Consider the following 22,361-nt stretch of genomic DNA (forward strand, 5'->3'; position numbering starts at 1 on the left):
CCCAGCGCAGGTTTCTCGGCGCACCGCCTGTCCTAGCTTCAAGAGCCGGGTGCAGGTTTCTCGGCGCACCGCCTGCCCTAGCTTCAAGAGCCGCGCACCGCCTGTCCTGGCTTCAAGAGCCGGGCGCAGGTTTCTCGGCGCACCACCTGTCCTAGCTCCAAGAGCCCAGCGCAGGTTTCTCGGCGCACCATCTGTCCTGGTTTCAAGAGCCGGACGCAGGTTTCTCGGCGCACAGCCTGCCCTGGTTTCCAGGCGGGAATTATGCAGAGCGCAAAATCACCCTCAGCGGGAGTAGAGCTTTTTATGGCTCTGCACATTTGTTTCCTTCGTGGAGAAATCATGTTTTCCCTGAATAAATCTCTTCTTCTACGCCCTCAGTAAATCTGGGGGTACTCTGGTCCTTTACCTATCCTGGAAGTGGAGACGCTCTAGTGCTTGGCTGCAGTAAACCTCCAACCATTTCCAGTGGGGGAAGAGGTCTGACTTGAGTTTGTGGATACCCACAAACGTACATATTGTGGCCCTTCACAACAGTCCACTCTTTGGAATGCCTACTTTCCACCCTTCCAGTGGGTTTTGATTTTGTGGTCAGTTCTGCCCTTGTGACAGAGAAATCCACATTAGTAAATGCATTTAAACCTGCCAGGATTCCCTTTGTGAATTTCTAGCATGCATAAAAGAGGTGTTTCCAACCAGGAAAAATAGGTTTATGTCCGAAAAAACCTCTGTGAATAAGGTGACCTGTTTTTATAACTGTTTCGTCCTCTACATACAGGATTGCAAGTGATGTCTAGGTGCTTTAGGGCAACATTGACCTGGCCAGAACTTGGAACAGGCACATTCATTGCTGAATGATATACCCAGGAGTGACGCTTACATCCTGGGTCTTGGTCGCCAATATGCTGTCTATGCACACTGAAAGCAAGCCTCACATCTATGTGAGGGCCTTCGATACACAGGCATAAGAAAAAAGACTTACATATGTAGTATGTTGGTGTTTTGCCATTTAACAATTTTTATATTTAGAGAAGTATTTTTGCTGCAGAAAGAAATTCTATGAAAAAGCTAACATTTATAAATGGTAAAAAAACACAGGCAGAAATAACCTTTCTACTCACGTTCCAAGTTGTGGTAGTTGTACAATTACATGCTGTGATAATAGTTACTGGAATTGTGTCAGTACCAAACATGGTTGGCCAGTTCATTAAACATATTAGTCGTAGCACACACGGAGAAGAAAAAAGCGTGGATTCTCGTATTCTTGATCATTGGTCAGTCTTAGCAGAAAGTCAATTTATTGAGTCCCTCAGCCCTCTACTCCTTTTTGCTGTTTAGGTCTTCCTAACTCCACCCTGCTACCCTGTTGCATAAAGCAACCTGATGGTATTCAGAGAAACCACCTTCCTTCATGACACCCATGTCTCCATACACCCTCACCATAATGCATTCTGGGAGTTGTAGTCTAGTTTATCTGGAATCCTGGGCTTTCGCTTGTATCTACCATTGCGACTCCACATCTCTTCCTAATAGAGACACCATTACTCCTGCTCTTACAACATTATCTGTCTGCACCCACACCTATGGTCAGCCACGCTTGCACTGTCTCCCCTGCACTGGGCTGTGCTTGGCCACTGTGAACTCAACATAGCACACCAGAAAATGTCATATGATTTTGTAGAATCAGTGAGATCAGTGAGACATTGACCTCAGAGTGTAATATTGGTTTGTTGACCTCCTTGGGGTATACTTCTTTATATTTCAACTCTTTCAGAGACCACAGAGGCCAAGTGCAGAAAGTGCAGGAGAGGACATTTAGGGCCTGATTACGACTTTGGTGGAGTGGATTACTCCGTCCCAAATGTGACAGATATCCCGCCCGCCGTATTACGAGTTCCATAGGATATAATGGACTCGTAATTCGGAGGGCGGGATATCCCACACATTTGGGACGGAGAAATCCACTCCGCCAAAGTCGCAATCAGGCCCTTAACCAGTATACGTGAGGATGACTACCTTCGGCCAGGTACCGAGGACATAGAGAATAGTAATGTAAGTAACATGGTGTGGGTGTGAACATGGTTTTGTAGCAGAACAGTGAAAGGAGAAGCAGATCACTGATTTGTATGGTGAACGTTGGACTGGCTCTCATACATTTCCTGAAGGACTCACAATTGCTTTTCACTATAAGGAGCAGGTTATCAGGCTTCTTGGAAGAATACCTGAGCCAAACCCTATGCAAACAAATTCAACATTTAGTGTTGGTGCAATTAGCGTTTTGAGTTAAGTGGAAATGGATATTATCAAGAGAGCGGACCTCCTTAGTGCTTTGCAGACATGTAGAGCAGGTAAAGCCAGTCACTGAGTTGCCGGATGGTCTCAGCTCAAACAACTAATAGATTTCTTGGTGGACTCTTAACATCCATCGGGTCTCTTTCTGTTTCCTTTTTATTTCTTTCAGTCCTTACTTATGAATGAAGTGGAGCTCACAATGTCCTCTTACGTTAGCAAGAAAAGCATTGCCTTACATCAGTTCATGAATAGATGTTCCTTTCTTTCTTCTTCTTACCAGGCGGTGTCTCTTTCTTCTTGTAGGTGAAACTTGCATGCACGTGTAAATTACAGCTTTTAAAGGCGATCTGTGGTCCTTGGATTCATTTTGTTTTTGAAACTCTGCAGATCTGACTGTAAAGCCTTATCATCATTACTGGTCCATCACTCTAACTGTATAGATAAAGAGCTGCTTCCTATGACTTCTTAGAGAGTCCACTGAGAGTTTGCCCAAAGACTCTTATCTCATGGACAGAAATTGATGCCTTCCACACTTGGCTCCAGTAATCAGGAAATGAATGTGCCGGATACTGGAAGATGATGTATCTCTTTCCGCTGCTTGTCTGTGCGTGCGTTTCCTTCTCTCACGCTTCTTCTGCCGCCACACCACTAGGCGCTGCTCCCCAAGGCGCTGTAAAAGCACTTACAAGAGCCAATCATGCACAACATCAAAAAAGTTTCCAACACGATCGAATATTCTGCGCTGTTTGTGAAATCTTCATGTCCTACTGTTTATCTTGTGAAGATATATGATTTCAGGATTCCCTGTATGGGGATTCTTCTATTGCACCACAATGTTTGGATATTGGCAAAATCTGCAATAAAAACATTTTTTTTTTAATCAAAATGTTTCCAACACATGCCTACAACATCGCCGACCAAGCACTTCCCCATGATGCAGTGTGCTATCTGTCTGAAAAAGCATATCGGCACTGAGCCCATTAGCATATATGTATTCACTGAAAAAAACAAAGGTTAAAATAACATTGTATTTAGATGAAATATTCAGTAACAACGTAACATTTTCATTTCTAAAAACCACACCAGTTATAGTTATTTCAAGACAAGTATTTTGGTAAAATTTCTCATGTCACGATCTTCATCATCTATAAACACATGTGGGTGCAATTACCGTAATAGTAAAAGTTGAATCCCAAACGTACTCTGTTGACACTCAAATTTACTTTCAAATAGAAAACAGGCCAACTTCAGTCACTTTCAGTTATTAACCAAGCCAATGTCTTCACCAGCTGGAATCTTTTATTTTTAAGGATGAATTGAAGGCACCTTCCTTTGCCTGAAGAGAGACAGAACAGAAAACTCGATTGTGGGAGGACTGGGATCCACCTCACTGTCTCGTGAGCCCCCAAGCCAAGCAGCCCTATTTTTCAAAACAATGAAGTTTGGGAACCAGGAAGTCATAATCAACTCTTTATTCCCATGGTCAACAGAGTAACCGAGGATATTAACCAAGGGTATTAACTTGCTGCTCTCCCCCTCACAAAGCCCTTCATCTCCGACAACTTTGACTTTGTGGAGCTGACAAGATCCTTGTGACACCTGCCTAGTCTATAGTAACCCCACACAAGCAACCCAAGCTGCTTGCTGCCTTATTGGGCCTCTTTAGTGATATTTAGCTTGGTTCCTATGGCGCAGCGAGCATGGGGGCCATGTCTGAAATTACCATTGGCCACTTAGAGCATTACATCAAACACACAAAATCTTACAATGAGCCATGCAGACCTTAACGCCCAACGAGGCTTAATATGGAATACAAATGGAAGGAGGTCTCTAGGAGTCCAGGAGTCCAGGGTGTGGCACACAATGAGCTAAAGCCTCATGGCAGAACCAAATGCCATCTTTTTTTTGATGAAAGACACGAAAAATAAACTGCCCCATTTTACCTTCAACTGAATCATCCCTGATTGTAATTCCTCTCCCTGTCTCCTCCTTGTTTGAGGGAGTGCAGCAGTGCCCCCCTGCAAAGTACATGGAGGGGGCCCCCCTCCCAGGCCCACCACCTACCAGATTTGCTGAGGGGGCAACGTGGAGCTCGAGCTCCCCACCCGCCCGCACAGTGGGGTCTGTGGGGGCTTTTGTTACGCCCCTTGAGTGCAGAATAACAGAAAAGCTGTCTGTACTCCCTAACTCGATTCCAGCTTCTCCCTTATTTTTAATGTCTCTCAATGAACCAAATATATTCGTATATATCACACTGTTTAAAAACTGGAAAGTAATGCCCCGCACAAGATTTTGTACAAGCAGGGTGTCTCCTGTGTACCATGGGCCCTAATGCAAGTAAGGAAATTGGCCCTAGCTCATCCAGTGTCGGTACTTAATTACAGACATAGATGGGGCCTATTGCCCCCCTTCAGTCCCAGGCACCGGTGTCAGTGCATCTCCTGCACTCATATTAGCTGTGCCCCTGTTACAGGTCACCAAGGCCCACGCCTTGCCTTCTCATCCACCTATGTCCTTAGCTCAGTCTTCTGATTTTTCCCTTTCTCACCCTCCTGCCCATCCCCTTCTTCTGTCTCTCACGTCCCCCATCTAGGGCTTCTAGCCGCTTTCTCCCCACCCACTTTTTACATGTCCTCATCACATTTCTTTTCCACTGTTATAGTCTTCTTTCAGTCTTTCACTTATTCCACTACTCTTCTACTTTCTTTCACCCTCTTCTTTTATGTCCTTCCTCCTTCCTATCCACATTCCCCTTTTACCTCCACTACCACCCTCGCCCGCCCCACCCCCCACCAAACATGAGGTTCAGTCCCCGAGCTAGCTCGCAGGCAGGTAGTGTTTAAAACATATCGGAGCGGGTGACCTATAAAATAACTACAGTCGGTGGAAGGCCGGACAGTCCAGTCCCTCCTCTGGGCCCCGGTGCCATTGCAACTGCTGCATCACCGATAGCTATGTCCCTGTGTATGAGGGAGTCTGTGTATTGGCAGAGCGCCTGTGTGGAACATATAAGGAAATACCGCCCTCTTGTGGCAGCTTTAATTAATCAACCTAGACCTGTGGGGAAACAACCTGGCAGACTCGCGCGTCCTTCAACCTCCCACTAGAATGAGAACCCGGCTGGAATAGACATGAACAGGACTTCTACAGATGTCCAAAACCCTTCATAACAACATACGGATCTGTACCGATCTTGTGAGTGCACACGACACGGCGCCCATTACGGACCCGTTTGAAGGAGGCAGCAAGGATGCTTCACAGGTGAATAGAAGTGCAACTGCTCCCTTGAAAATGTTGGGAGCATTTCATAGATAAATGCAAGTAGCCTAACGTGATGAATGTATCGACATTTCCACATTTTTCTGGACTAAGATCAAAGATGCTCCATCTGCACTTTAAAAAAACCGAAGCTTTGTTTTCAAACTCTTTATATCGGATTACCACTGATTTGAGAGCAGTCTGCAGGCTGGATACCGCAATTTCCTCAGTTTCAGCAAATTACTATGACTACCACCAACTTAAGTCATATGAGAGCTCTGTATTACCCCTCACACAGCATTACTTCGAATACACACTTTTATTCACGTTATGTCACAGAGCCGTGCTGAACCACCTGTACAGCATCCATTTTAGGACATCCTCATTCCTCACTCCTCATCCCTACTTCTCATCCATCATCCCTACTTCTCATCCATCATATAATATCCCTACTTCTCATCCCTGTGTCTCATCCCTGCTTCTTATCCATCATCCCTGCTTCTCTTCCATCATTCCTACTTCTCATCCATCATCCCTACTTATCATCCATCATATATCATCCCTGCTTCTCATCCACCATCCCTACTTCTCATCCATCATACATCATCCCTATTTCTCATCCATCACCCCTACTTCTCTTCCATCATCCCTACTTCTCTTCCATCATCCCTACTTCTCATCTCTGTGTCTCATCCCTGCTTCTTATCCATCATCCCTACTTCTCATCCATCATCCCTGCTTCTCTTCCATCATCACTATTTCTCTTCCATCATTCCTGCTTCTCATCCATCATCCCTACTTCTCATCCATCATATATCATCCCTACTTCTCATCCATCATCCCTACTTCTCATCCATCATACATCATCCCTACTTCTCATCCATCACCCCTACTTCTCATCCATCATCCATGCTTCTCTTCCATCATCCCTGCTTCTCATCCATCATCCCTACTCCTCATCCCTCATCCCTGCTTCTCATCCATCATACATCATCCCTACTTCTCACTTCTCATCCATCATCCCTACTTCTCATCCATCATACATCATTCCTCTTCTCATCCATCATCCCTACTCCTCATCCCTCATCCCTGCTTCTCATCAATCATACATCATCCCTACTTCTCACTTCTCATCCATCATCCCTACTTCTCATCCATCATCCCTACTTCTCATCCATCATCCCTGCTTCTCATCCACCATACACCGTCCCTACTTCTCATCCATGATCCCTACTTCTCATCCATCATCCGTTCTTCTCTTCCATCATCCCTACTCCTCATCCCTGCTTCTCTTCCATCATCCCTACTTCTCATCCCTCATCCCTGCTTCTCATCCCTACTTCTCATCCATCATTCCTACTTATCATGCCTCAGCCATCATCCCTACTCCTCATCCATCATCCTTACTCCTCATTCCTCATCCCTCAGTCATACCAACACATTTTCAGTTTTGTGAAACGCACCTTCACACTGATTGGTTAGGAACAGCCAATCAGAGTGATGAGAGAGAGCTGCATTCTTACAGCTCCCTGGTTTGGGAAATACAAGGAGCCCACAGCTAGGGCCATAAATCAGCTCTTGGAGAAAGGGTTATACAGTTCATCTACAGTTCATGGAAAATCTTTCTGGTTTCAGAAAAGAAAAAAAAACAGTTCTCAGAGATTAAAGAAGCCTCAGATATAAGAATGTTATTTGTTACAAATAAAAAGCAGGCTCAGATCTAAACATTTTATGTGTTACAAATAAAAATGAAACCAGAAAAGGTTTGGATGAATTGGATTGCACTGTCACCAGAGTTGATTTTAAACATTTTGTTTCTACATATGAAACTGAAACCAGAAAGGTTTTCAGTTGAACTGTAGATGACCTATTTAACCCTTTCTCCAAGAGCTGATTTGTGGCCCAGGTTGTGCACTCCTTGTATTTCCCAAACTAGCAGAGCTTTCTGCAGAGGCCTGTGCAAAAAGAAAAACACTGAGTTGAATAAAATGAAATATGGTGCAGCCTTGAATTCACTGGAAACAAACACATAGTTGCATTTCCTCTCCTCCCTCTTCACCCACCAAGTGCAACAAGGAGGCTGTTTTTCATTGAAATAGAATGCAGCTCTCTCTCTCATAACTCTGATTGGCTGTTCCCAAAAATCAGTGTGAAGGTGTGTTTCACAAAATTGAAAATGTGTTGGTATGACTGAGAGATGAGGAATGAGGAGTAGGGATGATGGATGAGGAGTAGGGATGATGGCTGAGGCACGAGAAGTAGGAATTATGGATGAGAAGTAGGGATGAGAAGCAGGTATGAGGATGAGAAGTAGGGATGATGGAGGAGAAGTAGGGATGAGAAGCAGGGATGAGGAGTAGGGATGATGGAAGAGAAGCAGGGATGATGGATGAGAAGTAGGGATGATGTATGATGGATGAGATGCAGGGGTGATGGATGAGAAGTAGGGATGATGGATGAGAAGTAGGGATGATGGATGAGCAGTAGGGATGATGGATGAGAAGTGAGAAGTAGGGATGATGTATGATGGATGAGAAGCAGGGATGAGGAGTAGGGATGATGGATGAGAAGCAGGGATGATGGATGAGAAGTAGGGATGACGGAAGAGAAGCAGGGATGATGGATGAGAAGGTGGGGTGATTGATGAGAAGTAGGGATGATGTATGATGGATGAGAAGTAGGGATGATGGATGAGAAGTAGGGATGATATATGATGGATGAGAAGTAGGGATGATGATGAGAAGTAGGGATGATGGAAGAGAAATAGGGATGATGGAGGAGAAGCAGGGATGATGATGAGAAGTAGGGATGATAGATAAGAAGCAGGGATGAGACACAGGGATGAGAAGTAGGGATGATGGAAGAGAAGTAGGTATGATGGATGAGAAGTAGGGATAATATATGATGGATGAGAAGTAGGGATGATGGAAGAGAAGTAGGGATGATGGATGAGAAGTAGGGATAATGGATGAGAAGCAGGGATGGGAAGTAGGGATGAGGAGTGAGGAATGAGGATGTCCTAAAATGGATGCTGTACTCCTGAAACCCAGTCCAGCCACACTAATACACTTTCACTGCCCGGGTAGCTGTCCTCACCCCATCTAGTGGCATGATAAATCAGAGGCGTCCAAACGGGCCCCATTTTGCTTTTGTAAATACTGTGATTCACACTTTAATGATGGACAGTAGAAGACATCTCCGCTCCAGCATCTGAAGAATATGCTTTTCAATATTTGCTCTCATGTAACTATGGCTACTGCTTCCCTGGAAAGCAGCCTAAGGCCCTCGATATGTCCTTATATAGTGGTCCAGATATTACTTTAAACTTCCCGTCCATTACTTGATTAGGCGGCTTTGCTAAAGCAGTTGTCTAGTGCCCATTAAAAGTACCTAATTTAATACCATCTCACTTCAAAGGAAGTTTATTTCAGTTCATAAAAACAATTATATATTCCACAAGAAAGTCAATAAAATGTTAAAAGCAAACAGAACAGTTAAAATAACTTCATAATTACTTACTGTAAATAATATTATTTCAGACAAGTTTCTGTTTTAAGCTGCAAAATACAATAAACAAAACATTGTATATTGATGCAAATAACAGCATTACTGCTAAGTTTTTCTTATTTCCTTGGCTTTAATACATTAATCAATAAAGCACACGCCCCACAGAAAGTTGCTACAAAATGTGTGAGAGAATACAATAGAAATGGAAGTGCAATCTATGATCGTCGCACTCACAATATCTCCTATTAATACTAGTTAAAGTGCGTATAGCAAAATGTAAACTGTAGGTGAACTCTGTGGCTGTGCATTAATTTACTCTGACAGCGACAGTGGAAATAAGTTGTTTAGTACATATTTCATTAAGGATAACTAGGGTAATAAAGTTATAGTCTAAGTAGAATGTTACTATAGAATTGCCCAGTGTCTCGTTTTGAACAGCCTTGTTTTAAACTAAAATGCCGTCGTGTAATTGCGTTCCATTCCCTCTTTGTAGAAAGATCTGAGTAGAGTTGTTAAATATGGCTGTGGATAAGGCTGCTTGGAAATAATGTTGTTCCTTTCTACAGTTTTGCCACCTCCAATTCCATCCTATGACTCTATAATCCTAAACCCTACATGAAAAACTGGCCTTGACTTAAAACCTCTGATTTGTGCCTCTCCTTTTTCCATTCATCTCCTATCCATCCCCTGTATGCCTGCTCTCGGAGCACAGCCTACTCTGAATCAGGTGTATTTTCACCTTAATTCTGTCACTGCGGTTCTGCAAAATTCAGCAGATTGTCTGCACCTCTTTTCAGAGGTCACAATCTCTCCTTCATCAAAAGTCTTTCCTCTGGAATTTAACAATGCCTAATCTCCTCTGGCTCATCCAATCTCACCAACCATCTGTATGAAATCACACACCACGGCCCCACTTATGATCACACCTAACTCCTATTAATTTAATCTACCATGAATTATTGGGAGTACATGCATGGAATGATATCATTGAGAGCACAAGACTAAACCCAATAACCACTGAGTTAACCACTGAGATGGGATCCCAGAAGTGTGCTCTCCAGAATAAAGCACTTCAATGCCTTTTCAAGGCTACTGAGCTATTTATAATTGCAATTACAATGCAATGTGATTGCATCAATAATAAGAATGTGGTCATACAAGCAGAGATCATCATCGTAGGAAGAAACATGCACATTCAATAACATCACTAAGCAGAAAATTGGAGTTAGTAGCTTGGCAACAGTTACATCAGGCCGCCCAGGACAATACTATGTCGGTAATCTTGCATGTTCAAATAAATAATTTTGATTTACTTTTTATGAACTGCTTTGAAAGAATTCGTGCTTAATTTGTGCTGGTTTGTGAAGGCTGTGGGCCGCAGCACTCATTTTTTGGGGACCAAAACTTATTTTTCATCAACACACTTTGACCCTGAGTAAGAAAGCGAAAGGGAGAAATAGAGGAAAGAGGAGGAAGAGAAAGACAGAAAAATAGGGCGAACGGATGAGTGCAAAAGAGCCAGCAAGAGAGCGCTAGGAAGGTGAGAAGTATATGATGGTGAAAGAAGGAGGCATAAAGTGAATCAAGATTTAATAGTACAGGGAGTGGCTCTTGAGAACTTGAAAACAGACTGTGCCTGTATAGTTTTCCTCCGGGTCAAAGGGCTGAAATGAAAAAAGGAAGCTTCTGTTGGTGTCGCGGGACCCGGGCAAACAGTCAGGTAGGTTTTCCTCCTAACCCATGTTGTGCCATCAAATAGGCATGTTGCAATTCCAGGCTAGTAACACCTGTAAGATGGGCTGCCGGATGTGCTCCATGAAGGAAGGGTTCCACCATTCTGTTTTTGGTAGAATTAGGAACTCTGTTGTATGGTTAGGCCAACTTCACACAGGAAGTGGTCATATAAGGGGTGAAGTCACCCCAGGGGTAGGTAGCCCATTGGCTACTATCCTACACTCCCCAAAACATTCCTAGATTCAGTATTTGGGTGGTCCCCTGACACCAGGAACTCAGTTTAGACTGACTAAAGAAGAGGAAGGACAAAGAAGAGCAGACCAGCCCAAGAACAGTGGACTAACCGTGGACGTTGGCACCAAACCCTGCCTACCTGCTCCTGCCCTGAGAATCACAACAGCCAGACTCATACTGCATCTGTGCATCCTCCAAAAGCCTCAGAGGGCTACCAGCACTTTGCCAACCGGCCAGACTCTCCCGGACTTGCCAGGGCTATGTGACCCGAGCTGCTGGTGGTTTCTTGGATCTTTGGACCTAAACACCTTAACTCCAAAGGACCTCTTCTATAACCGTTTGCAAGTATACCTATGCAGTGAATGTTTCTCTCATAGGGTAACATTACGGCATTCGAGGCTCATGCCTCAAATCTGACAACTGTGATTTTCTACCATTTACCTGTAAAAGTCTAAAATATATAATGTACTTACCTGATCCAGAAGATCTGGGGCTATGCTATACAATGCAGTGCATGTTCCCTGTTTGCACCGGGCGCACCTTTCAAATGCACCCTGAGCAAACAAAGAGAATGCGCCCTATTAGTTTGAATGCGCTGCTCCCAGGGCAGCCGTGAACTCTGGGGGAGCACATTTAAGTGAAATACGGAGCGGCTCTGAAGTAGCTGCTTCATGTTTCACTGTGCAGGTGGCAACCGCCTGCACTTTTAAGAGGAGTGAGCGATCCCCTTGCAGGCGGGTGCAGTGAGTGACTGACCTGCCTGCAAGGGGATGTCTGGGGGACCCCCTTCATCCTCAATTGAGGGCTATTTCAGAAAACATGACAAAGTATTTTGCTTCCAACTGTGAGGACTTTTGTAGTGATACACTGATTTTGGTAAGATTTTTTTGCTCACATATTATTAGGTGTCTAGAAGTGGCAACAAAATATTAATAGAAGATTTGGACGCTATCACAGCTTGCACCCACTTGGAGCTTTGACGTGGTGAAGGGTACACTCTGAAGATATTTCTTCACATTTGCTTCATTACTGTAAGATTCCCCTTCCTGGCATGACTCTGTTGTCTGATCCCTTTATCTAATTTTGAATGCACTAGTATTCTCTTACAATGGGGTTATTCTGGTTTCTTTTTTTAACTTTGATGATATGTGGAGGACTGCTGATGAATATAGTGTGGAAAGCTCTAACTTTCACCAGATGGGATGTTTGTGTTGATGGATCAATAAATGTAGATTATAGTGCCTTTTCTAGGGCTGCTTTTGTATATTTTGATTGTAGCCCTGATGCAGTTGTCGGTTATTGTACCTCAGTGCCGAAACACGTGTTGGCTACATTGTTCATTTGGATTGCACAAAGAAAATGAAGACCATGATTAAAGGACTTTTTCTATAAAACATGACCAATTTCTGTTAATTAATACCATTTTGGTCGCTCAGGGGGATATATATATATATATATATATATATATAGGAGGCGGCACACTGATATATATGAACACCATCAAATCACACTCTTCCACAGAGTTCCAAAAACACTTTATTGCCACCAAGTGGCCGAATTTCATCATCTGTATCATAAGCCTGCAATCCTCTTTTCTTCTTTTTAGACCTTATCACATAATCTAAATATTAATGATGAGTACAAAATCATATCAAAAAGAAAAGGAAAAAGCAATTGAAGAAATTATATCATAGCAATTATCTTCCTTATTTGTCCTCTTAAACCCTTATCATATTTATGTAATGACAAGTAACACCAATTCAAATGTGCACAAAAAGTTCTTCATCAGAGTTCAAATCTTCTGGTGCACGACTATTTAAACATGTAGGGGGTCATTACAACCCTGGCAGGGTCCCCCTCCCCATCCCGACCCACGACATTACCTTACACATACACACCCGACACACACGCAGGCACCACCAACACACATACACGCACACACACCGACATACATGCCAACATCCACACACACAGTCAGACACGCACACCAACATTCAAACATACACGCACACATCCATACAGTCATACCTACAGACATACACGCACTCATTCCCAAAACACGCAACACCCCAGCAAGCATACACGCACTCACACACCCCCCTACATACACAGAAGCACACCCCATGCACCCACACAACACCCCCCCACCCCCCTAACGGACGATCGACTCACTTGTTCCGTCAATCCGCCGGGAGGGGACGGGAGCCATGGGGGCAGCTCTGCCAACACCACACCGCCAACAGAACACCGCCGCGCAGAATCACAGGACGTGATTAGCTGGGTGGTGTTCTGTTGGCGTGGCGGTGGAGGTGGAGCAACCTCCACTTCCCCGCTGCCCGCCAGTATGGCTGTTGACAGCTCTCCGTCGGAAAAACGACGGAGGGCAGCCAACGGTCATAATACACCGAGCGGCAAACCCCCACTACTGGCGGTCTTCCGCACGGCGGTCCCTCGGCGGTCTTGCTAAAAGACCCCCGAGGTTGTAATGACCCCCATAATGTATTCGGAGTCCATGATTCTAAGTTTCTTCTCTCTGAACCCTCCTCTCTTGCTCAGAGTGACCCTGTCAATTCCATAAAAAGATAACATATCAGCATTCCGATCATGTTTCTGAGACCAATGTTGTGCTACTGGATAACTGACATCAACATTCTTAATTGCTCTCATGTGTTCTAAAATCCTCTTCTTTACTGGGAAAATAGTACTCCCTACATAGATACAATAATCACTACTGCACATGATGGATTTATTTATATTCCTAACTTTGTCATTGGGGAGAAAAAACATTTTATACTCTTACTATGCTTGCAAGCTTTACAATGTCCACATATAAGTTGTAATCAGTCACACTTCTTTTAAATTGTCCTTCTTCTTATATTTTATCACCAACAACTCATCTCTGGTTTTTAATCCGACCTTCTCTATTGCATTCTGCAAGACCCTCTGAGGGTATCCCCTGATTTTAAACCTTTCATTCATCCCTTCTGCCTCAAGTTGATAAGACTCTATACTGCTACAATTGTGTTTTACCCTCAGTAACTTTCCATATACAATGCTCCATTTGAGTTTGCTTGGGTGATAGCTCCGCCCATGTAAAATGCTATTCCCCTCTGAGGGTTTGCTGTACAAAGTATGGGCTGATCCTTTTCCAATTTGGACCAAAACATCCAAAAATTCCACTTTTTCCTTCTCAATCTTATAGGTAAAAGACAAATTCAGGTCATTTCTATAAATATTCTGAAAGACGTCTTGAAAGACATCTTCGTACCCGTCTTAAATAATAAACAAATCATCAATAAACCTGGTCCAAAAGACAATGTGCGTGGCCACTTTTCAATCACATCAGTCCATACAATCTGTTGTTCCCACCAAGCCATGAAGATTCCAGCAAAACTAGGAACAAAGCAGCTGTCCATAGCAGTCCATGTACATTGTCCATACCATTTGTCATTAAAGAGAAAAATATTCTTCTCCAAACAAACTCTTAGCATATCCAGTAACATCATGGAATGGTCATAATAACAAATGGCTTTCTCCCTGAAGAAATGTCTACATGCAGCAATGCCCTGATCATGATTAATACACATGTAAAGAGAGGTCACATCTGTTGCAATCATGAGATAAGTGCTCTGCCAGGGTATAGAAATAATCTTTGTGATAAAGTCTGTGCTATCTCGGCAGTAGGAGGGTAAACTAAGAACATATGGTAATAAGTAAAAGTCCAAATATATAGATGTCAACTCCAACAAACTATTATTCGCAGACACTACTGGCCTACCCGGTGGATGAGTTTTAGTCTAATGGATTTTTGGCAACAAATAGAAACAAGGGGCTACTGGTTTTCTCACAAACAAAAACTTAAATTCTTCATCACTCAGCAAACTCCTGTCCTTCCATTCCTCCAACAATTTGTGATATTTAGAGATTGATTGTTGGTACACTTTATAAGTTGTAGATTCATAATATCCTGACCTACGTAACTGCCTCTCTGCCTCATGGATATAGTTCTTCACATCCCATAACACTACATTCTCTCCTTTGTCTGATGGCTTGATTACAAAAATCATATCTGATGTTAAATAAATTAATGCTTCCCTCTGTGAATGTGTCAAATTCTTCACAAAATTATTTTTGCTATTTTTCCAAATTTCTAACAAATCCCGATTTACTACCTCATGAAATAATGAAATACATCAATACTATCATGTGGAGTGATGAGGTTACACACTGATTTGGGTCTAAAAGGGTTGGTGGATATGCTATCCGTCTCCAAATTCAAATGGCACAATAACTCTCTCTCTGTCGCCCAGTCCACCTCCCTTGCTCTAACTCTGGTGCCAATAAAACTTTTTGGAACTCTGTGGAGGAGTGCAATTCATTGGTGTTCATATATATCAGCTTGGCGCCTTATTTGGATAATAGCGGGCTCCCCTTTTCCCGCGTATCACACCGGCCCCGCCTGCTGGAAGTGACCGGCTTTGGGGAATCTTGAGTTTAGAATATATATATATATATATTTAGAAAGGTTCCCATTATAACCCAGCTTCTTCCACCTCTCAAGGTCGGTGCAGATCACGGCCTCCAGCAGCCATTATTGTAAAACTGAAAATATGCCATTCCTCCTAGGCATAATAAAGACTGCACCCCAAAGTTCTTAGATGCAAATAAATTTAATAGCGATGCATTTCGATCAAACGATTTTCTTCACAGCCCATAAACACCGCAGTGCTTCATTCTCTTCAAAGAGACATTGGGGGTCATTCCGACCCTGGCGGTCAAAGACCGCCAGGGCCGCGAATGACGGAAGCACCGCCAACAGGCTGGCGGTGCTTCCTAGCCCATTCTGACCGCGGCGGTAAAGCCGCGGTCAGAAAACAGGGGCCGGCGGTTTCCCGCCGGTTTACCCCCGGCTGGGCGAATCCGCCAGGGCAGCGCTGCCTTGGGGATTCTGACCCCCTTCCCGCCAGCCTGTTTCTGGCAGTTTTCAACACCAGGAAGAGGCTGGCGGGAACGGGTGTCCTGGGGCCCCTGGGGGCCCCTGCACTGCCCATGCCACTGGCATGGGCAGTGCAGGGGTCCCCTAACAGGGCCCAGGGCGGCTTTTCACTGTCTGCTTAGCAGACAGTGAAAAGCGCGACGGGTGCAACTGCAACTCCATTCGGAGCCGGCTCCTGTGTTGCGGCCCTCATTCCCGCTGGGCCGGTGGGCGCTAACTTGCTTAGCGCCCGCCGGCCCAGCGGGAATGTCAGAATGCGGGAAGCGGTATTTTGGCCGCGTGGCGGCCAAATGGCGCTTCCCGCCTGGCGGGCGGCAACGGCCGCCCGCCAGAGTTAGAATGAGGGCCATAATCCACCCACTAATAAACATATTAAAATACTTTGAAACATCCATATATTCACTCATACCACTTAATGCCAAACAAGAAAAGACAAAAAAAAGAGAGAGAAAAGAAAAAAGAGAGAAAAAAGAGAACAAAGGGGGGAGGGGGAATTTACAAGAAACTAAAAATAAATTACAAAATATGTAATCAGTATATAATGTGATTTAGTGAAAAATAACTATTCTTCAACATAAATGTAATATTAAGTCTCCAATATTGCCTACTGATCACATAATATCATTCTCTTATTTCAATAATTTCTACCCATTCCTTTTTTACCATAATTTGATTTTATGATAATCTAATTATAACCTCTCTTCACTTTTCAGAATTCAATGTACATTTTAATTTTGATTTCTTAAATTTACATTCTACATCTCTCGCCAAGTGGCCATAATAATATAAAGCTTCAAATCATAAACATGTCAGATACCATTATCAAGGGGTAAATCAGCAATTTTTCTCTCTATGGAGAACATATGTCCTTATAACATATTACTTATAATGACTTTTAAAAGCCAGCAAATGTAACATTCATTTTGGGAAAATCACGTGGGCTTAAAATGTAGCTTACATGTACAAAAAGTTCCTCATCCATATTGAATACCATCGGGGTCTTACTGTGAAGACGGACAATATATTCTGATTCCATTATGCGCAGTTTTCTTTCCCTGTCACCACCACTAGAGGAACACAGCACCCTATCAGTGCCAAAAAATGAAAGCATATTAGGATTTTGCAAGTGCATTTGTTTCCAATACCTTGCTACTGGATAATTCTGATCACAGTTCTTTATTGCCCTCAAATATTCAAGTATTCGCTTTTTTACAGGACAAATTGTACTGCCCACATGTATTAGACCACATAGGCAGGTAAGGACATAAATACAAAAGTCACTATTGCATGTAATAAATTTATCAATTGTTGGACTTTTTGCCTTACGCAGGGTCATCCCCAGTCTTTTTGCCTCCTTCCTCCTGGTTTTTCTGACCTCTCGCTGTTGGCTCTAGGACTCTGAGCACTTTATCACTGCTGACCAGTGCTAAAGTGCAGGTGCTCTCCCATCTAAAGTTGGTATGATTGGCTTATACCTAATTGGCATATTTAATTTACCTATAAGTCCCTTGTACAGTGGTATCTCTATACCCAGGGCCTGTAAATTAAATACTACTAGTGGGCCTACAGCGCTGCTTGCGCCACCCACTGAAGTAGACTTTCAAACCTGTCTCAGGCCTGCTAGCGCAGGGCCTGTGTGCGCAGTTTTCTGCCACAGGGACCTGGCATCTAAACTTACTTGCCAGGGCCAGAACTCCCCTTTTACTACATGTAAGTCACCCCTAAGGTACGCCCTAGCTAGCCCAATGGGTAGGGTGCCATGTATGTAGAAAGGCAGGACATGTGCCAAGTTGCGTGGCCTGTCCTGGTAGTGACAAACAGCCTAACTTGGTGTCTCACTGCTGCGAGTGCTGCCTTCTCATAGGATTGCATTAGAAATGCCCTGCCTTATGTGTAAGGGGTATTGTCTGATTTATGAGGGGTAGCGTAGGCGTGTTTGGTATGGTTGTGATGGTGATAATAAATACTGCTTACTGGTGTGGGTGTATTTTTTATTACTATCACAGAAATGCCACTTCTAGAAAGTGCACATTTATCTGTGCTTATGACTCTGGTGTTTTGCAGCTTGACTCCAATCCACGTCTGGGCACAGTGACAGTCGGGCTTTGTGCATACTTTTCAGACAGCCTGTACACAGAGAGGGTGGAGGTGTCACAGAGGTGTATCTGCTTACTGAATAGTCTTCCTGGGCTGAGAGAAGGGAGAGATGCAGGGCACACCTGCATTTGTAAAGGCTGCGCCCTGGTCTCACACAATAGGGTCGTTAACCCCCCACTGATGTTTGGAGCCTGTGCTGAAAGGAGAGGGGGGCACTCCCAGAACCAGTTGTAACTGGCTGGAACCTCCTCTCCCTACCATGGTAAAACACTGTAAGAACTGACTATAAGTACAGGGGAATTTTCCCCACAATTTGGAGATTTTTTGAACATCTTGGAACTGGACCCCAAAGGCTGGAAGGACTCACCAGGAACCGCCATGGACTGCTGCTGCTGTGCTGACCTGTGCCCTGCTTGGTCACTGAAAGGACTTGCCCCCTGCTTGCATCCTCTATGTGCTGGCCTGTTGCTGGGCCCCTTCTCCTGTGGGCCTGTTTCTAAGTTTCTGCTCCCCAGGGGCGGGGTGCTGTGGCCCCTGACCCCTGCAACAGTAGGAAGCTCAAGGAGTGTGCCTTCATTCACTTTATAGCACGCTTTTTCTAAAAAAAGAGTGCTGTGCGCAGAAAGAGCGCTCCCTCTTGCACCCGTTTTTACGCTTGAAAGCGCTTCACTGCCGAAGATCACCGCTGCGACCTGGGTTTCCCTTTGTGGTGTCAGCGCCCTTGAAAGAGCGTGTCCTGGTGCCCAAGATCACCGCCGCAACCCGGGGAAGCTGTGTTTACAAAGCGCGAGGGAAACCAGCTGATTAGTGCCCCCGGGGCACGGAGAGAATCCTGCTGCAAGTAAATACGGAGCAAACGTGCTCCTATGGGTGCCCCCGGGGCGAGGTTCGCTCTCTAGAGCTCCCCCGGGGCACCGGAAGGCCCTGCCTTGGGCCGAAGCGTCATCCGGACGAGAGGAGAGGAGGACGCCTCTCCCTCGCCCATTGAAGCCTCGGAAGGCTTCAGTTGAACTGCGGCGGGCAGCAGCCTCATCGGAGGCCTGCCCGCGCCGCAAATTCTTCAGGGCCCCCGCGAGGGCCGGTCCTTACAGTCGAGGTCTCCCCCCCCTAGAGGGGCCCGCAATGAAGTCGGAGGGGGTGCGTGACGCCCTCCTCCTCCCCCCTTATTGTGAGGATGTTGGGCCCCCCCTCGGGAGGGCCGGTTGAGGCCCGGGGGGCCCCTTGTAATCACGGGTCCCCAGAGAGGCCCGCGCACAAAGGAGAGGAGAGGCGTGCAGCCCTTCTCAGGTCTGAAATAGAGGAGGCCCCCGTTTTGCACACAGGAGCGCCGGGGGCCCCATTTTGCACCTTTTTCGCTCCTCAGGCACTGGAGGTGCCTTTACCATCAAAACAGGTACTCCCTAAAAGGGGTCCATATATATAATCTAAAGTTCTTGCTAGAGACTTTACTAATTTATATGTTGCCTACCTGTTTGATGTATTTTTTTACATATGTATGCAAATGTTCCTTTTATGGGCATGACTTGCTAATATGTTTTTCTAACTTGCCATATGTTTTTCTAATGTTCCTACTACGGGCGTTTCATGATATTGTTATGACAAGTGCTTTAGTGTAATAACGTGTTTCCTGACTACTGCCTATGTTGCAGAATACTAAGTAACCTGTGTGTTATGTGTGACTACTGCTAGTTTGCAGAGTAACTAATGTGTAACGTTCTGACAACTGCTAAGGTAGCAGGATAGTACTTTTAAGGAAATGCCTCCTTGGCATGGTTACCCCCTGACTTTTTGCCTTTGCTGATGCTATGTTTTGAATTGAAAGTGTGCTGAGGCCTGCTAACCAGGCCCCAGCACCAGTGTTCTTTCCCTAACCTGTACTTTTGATTCCACAATTGGCACACCCTGGCACCCAGATAAGTCCCTTGTAACTGGTACCTCTGGTACCAAGGGCCCTGATGCCAGGGAAGGTCTCTAAGGGCTGCAGCATGTATTATGCCACCCTAGAGACCCCTCACCCAGCACAGACACACTGCTTACCAGCTTGTGTGTGCTAGTAAGAACAAAATTAGTAAGTCGACATGGCACTCCCCTCAGGGTGCCATGCCAGCCTCTCACTGCCTATGCAGTATAGGTAAGACACCCCTCTAGCAGGCCTTACAGCCCTAAGGCAGGGTGCACTATACCATAGGTGAGGGTACCAGTGCATGAGCACTGTGCCCCTACAGTGTCTAAGCAAAACCTTAGACATTGTAAGTGCAGGGTAGCCATAAGAGTATATGGTCTGGGAGTCTGTTTTATACGAACTCCACAGCACCATAATGGCTACACTGAAAACTGGGAAGTTTGGTATCAAACTTCTCAGCACAATAAATGCACACTGATGCCAGTGTACATTTTATTGTAAAATACACCACAGAGGGCACCTTAGAGGTGCCCCCTGAAACTTAACCGACTATCTGTGTAGGCTGACTGGTTCCAGCAGCCTGCCACACTAGAGACATGTTGCTGGCCCCATGAGGAGAGTGCCTTTGTCACTCTGAGGCCAGTAACAAAGCCTGCACTGGGTGGAGATGCTAACACCTCCCCCAGGCAGGAGCTGTAACACCTGGCGGTGAGCCTCAAAGGCTCACCTCTTTGTCACAGCCCAGCAGGGCACTCCAGCTTAGTGGAGTTGCCCGCCCCCTCCGGCCACGGCCCCCACTTTTGGCGGCAAGGCTGGAGGGAACAGAGAAAGCAACAAGGAGGAGTCACTGGCCAGTCAGGACAGCCCCTAAGGTGTCCTGAGCTGAGGTGACTCTAACTTTTAGAAATCCTCCATCTTGCAGATGGAGGATTCCCCCAATAGGATTAGGGATGTGACCCCCTCCCCTTGGGAGGAGGCACAAAGAGGGTGTACCCACCCTCAGGGCTAGTAGCCATTGGCTACTAACCCCCCAGACCTAAACACACCCTTAAATTTAGTATTTAAGGGCTTCCCTGAACCTAAAGATTTAGATTCCTGCAACAACAAGAAGAAGGACTGCCTAGCTGAAAACCCCTGCAGAGGAAGACCAGAAGACAACAACTGCCTTGGCTCCAGAAACTCACCGGCCTGTCTCCTGCCTTCCAAAGAACTCTGCTCCAGCGATGCCTTCCAAAGGGACCAGCGACCTCTGAATCCTCTGAGGACTGCCCTGCTTCGACGACGACAAGAAACTCCCGAGGACAGCGGACCTGCTCCAAAAAGACTGCCACTTTATCCAAAGGAGCAGCTTTAAAGAACCCTGCAATCTCCCCGCAAGAAGCGTGAGACTTGCAACACTGCACCCGGCGACCCCGACTCGGCTGGTGGAGAACCAACACCTCAGGGAGGACCCCCGGACTACTCTACGACTGTGAGTACCAAAACCTGTCCCCCCTGAGCCCCCACAGCGCCGCCTGCAGAGGGAATCCCGAGGCTTCCCCTGACTGCGACTCTCTGAAACCTAAGTCCCGACGCCTGGAAAAGACCCTGCACCCGCAGCCCCCAGGACCTGAAGGACCGGACTTTCATTGCAGAAGTGACCCCCAGGAGTCCCTCTCCCTTGCCCAAGTGGAGGTTTCCCCGAGGAAGCCCCCCCTTGCCTGCCTGCAGCGCTGAAGAGATCCCTTGATCTCTCATTGACTTCCATTGCGAACCCAACGCTTGTTCTAACACTGCACCCGGCCGCCCCCGCGCCGCTGAGGGTGAAATTTCTGTGTGGGCTTGTGTCCCCCCCGGTGCCCTACAAAACCCCCCTGGTCTGCCCCCCGAGGACACGGGTACTTACCTGCTGGCAGACTGGAACCGGGGCACCCCCTTCTCTCCATTGAAGCCTATGCGTTTTGGGCACCACTTTGAACTCTGCCCCTGACCGGCCCTGAGCTGCTGGTGTGGTAACTTTGGGGTTGCTCTGAACCCCCAACGGTGGGCTACCTTGGACCAAGAACTGAACCCTGTAAGTGTCTTACTTACCTGGTAAAACTAACAAAAACTTACCTCCCCCAGGAACTGTGAAAATTGCAGTGTCCACTTTTAAAATAGCTATTTGTGAATAACTTGAAAAGTATACATGCAATTGAAATTATTCAAAGTTCCTAATGTACTTACCTGCAATACCTTTCAAACAAGATATTACATGTTAAATTTGAACCTGTGGTTCTTAAAATAAAGTAAGAAAAGATATTTTTCTATAACAAAACCTATTGGCTGGATTTGTCTCTGAGTGTGTGTACCTCATTTATTGTC

General features: G+C 45.4%; 1 long non-coding RNA gene across 1 annotated transcript; it reads right to left on the reverse strand.

Moving 5' to 3' along the window:
• Nucleotides 1-879: 879 nt before the first annotated feature.
• On the reverse strand, nucleotides 880-17,333 carry LOC138268230 (uncharacterized). Its single transcript, XR_011199961.1, has 3 exons — nucleotides 16,977-17,333; nucleotides 9,067-9,104; nucleotides 880-3,143 (listed from the first exon to the last, which is right to left on the reverse strand). It is a non-coding gene; the product is annotated as an uncharacterized lncRNA (long non-coding RNA).
• Between the last annotated feature and the right edge of the window lie 5,028 nt (nucleotides 17,334-22,361).

The sequence above is a fragment of the Pleurodeles waltl genome, chromosome 12 (genome assembly GCF_031143425.1).
Source record: "Pleurodeles waltl isolate 20211129_DDA chromosome 12, aPleWal1.hap1.20221129, whole genome shotgun sequence".
Lineage (NCBI taxonomy): Eukaryota > Metazoa > Chordata > Amphibia > Caudata > Salamandridae > Pleurodeles > Pleurodeles waltl.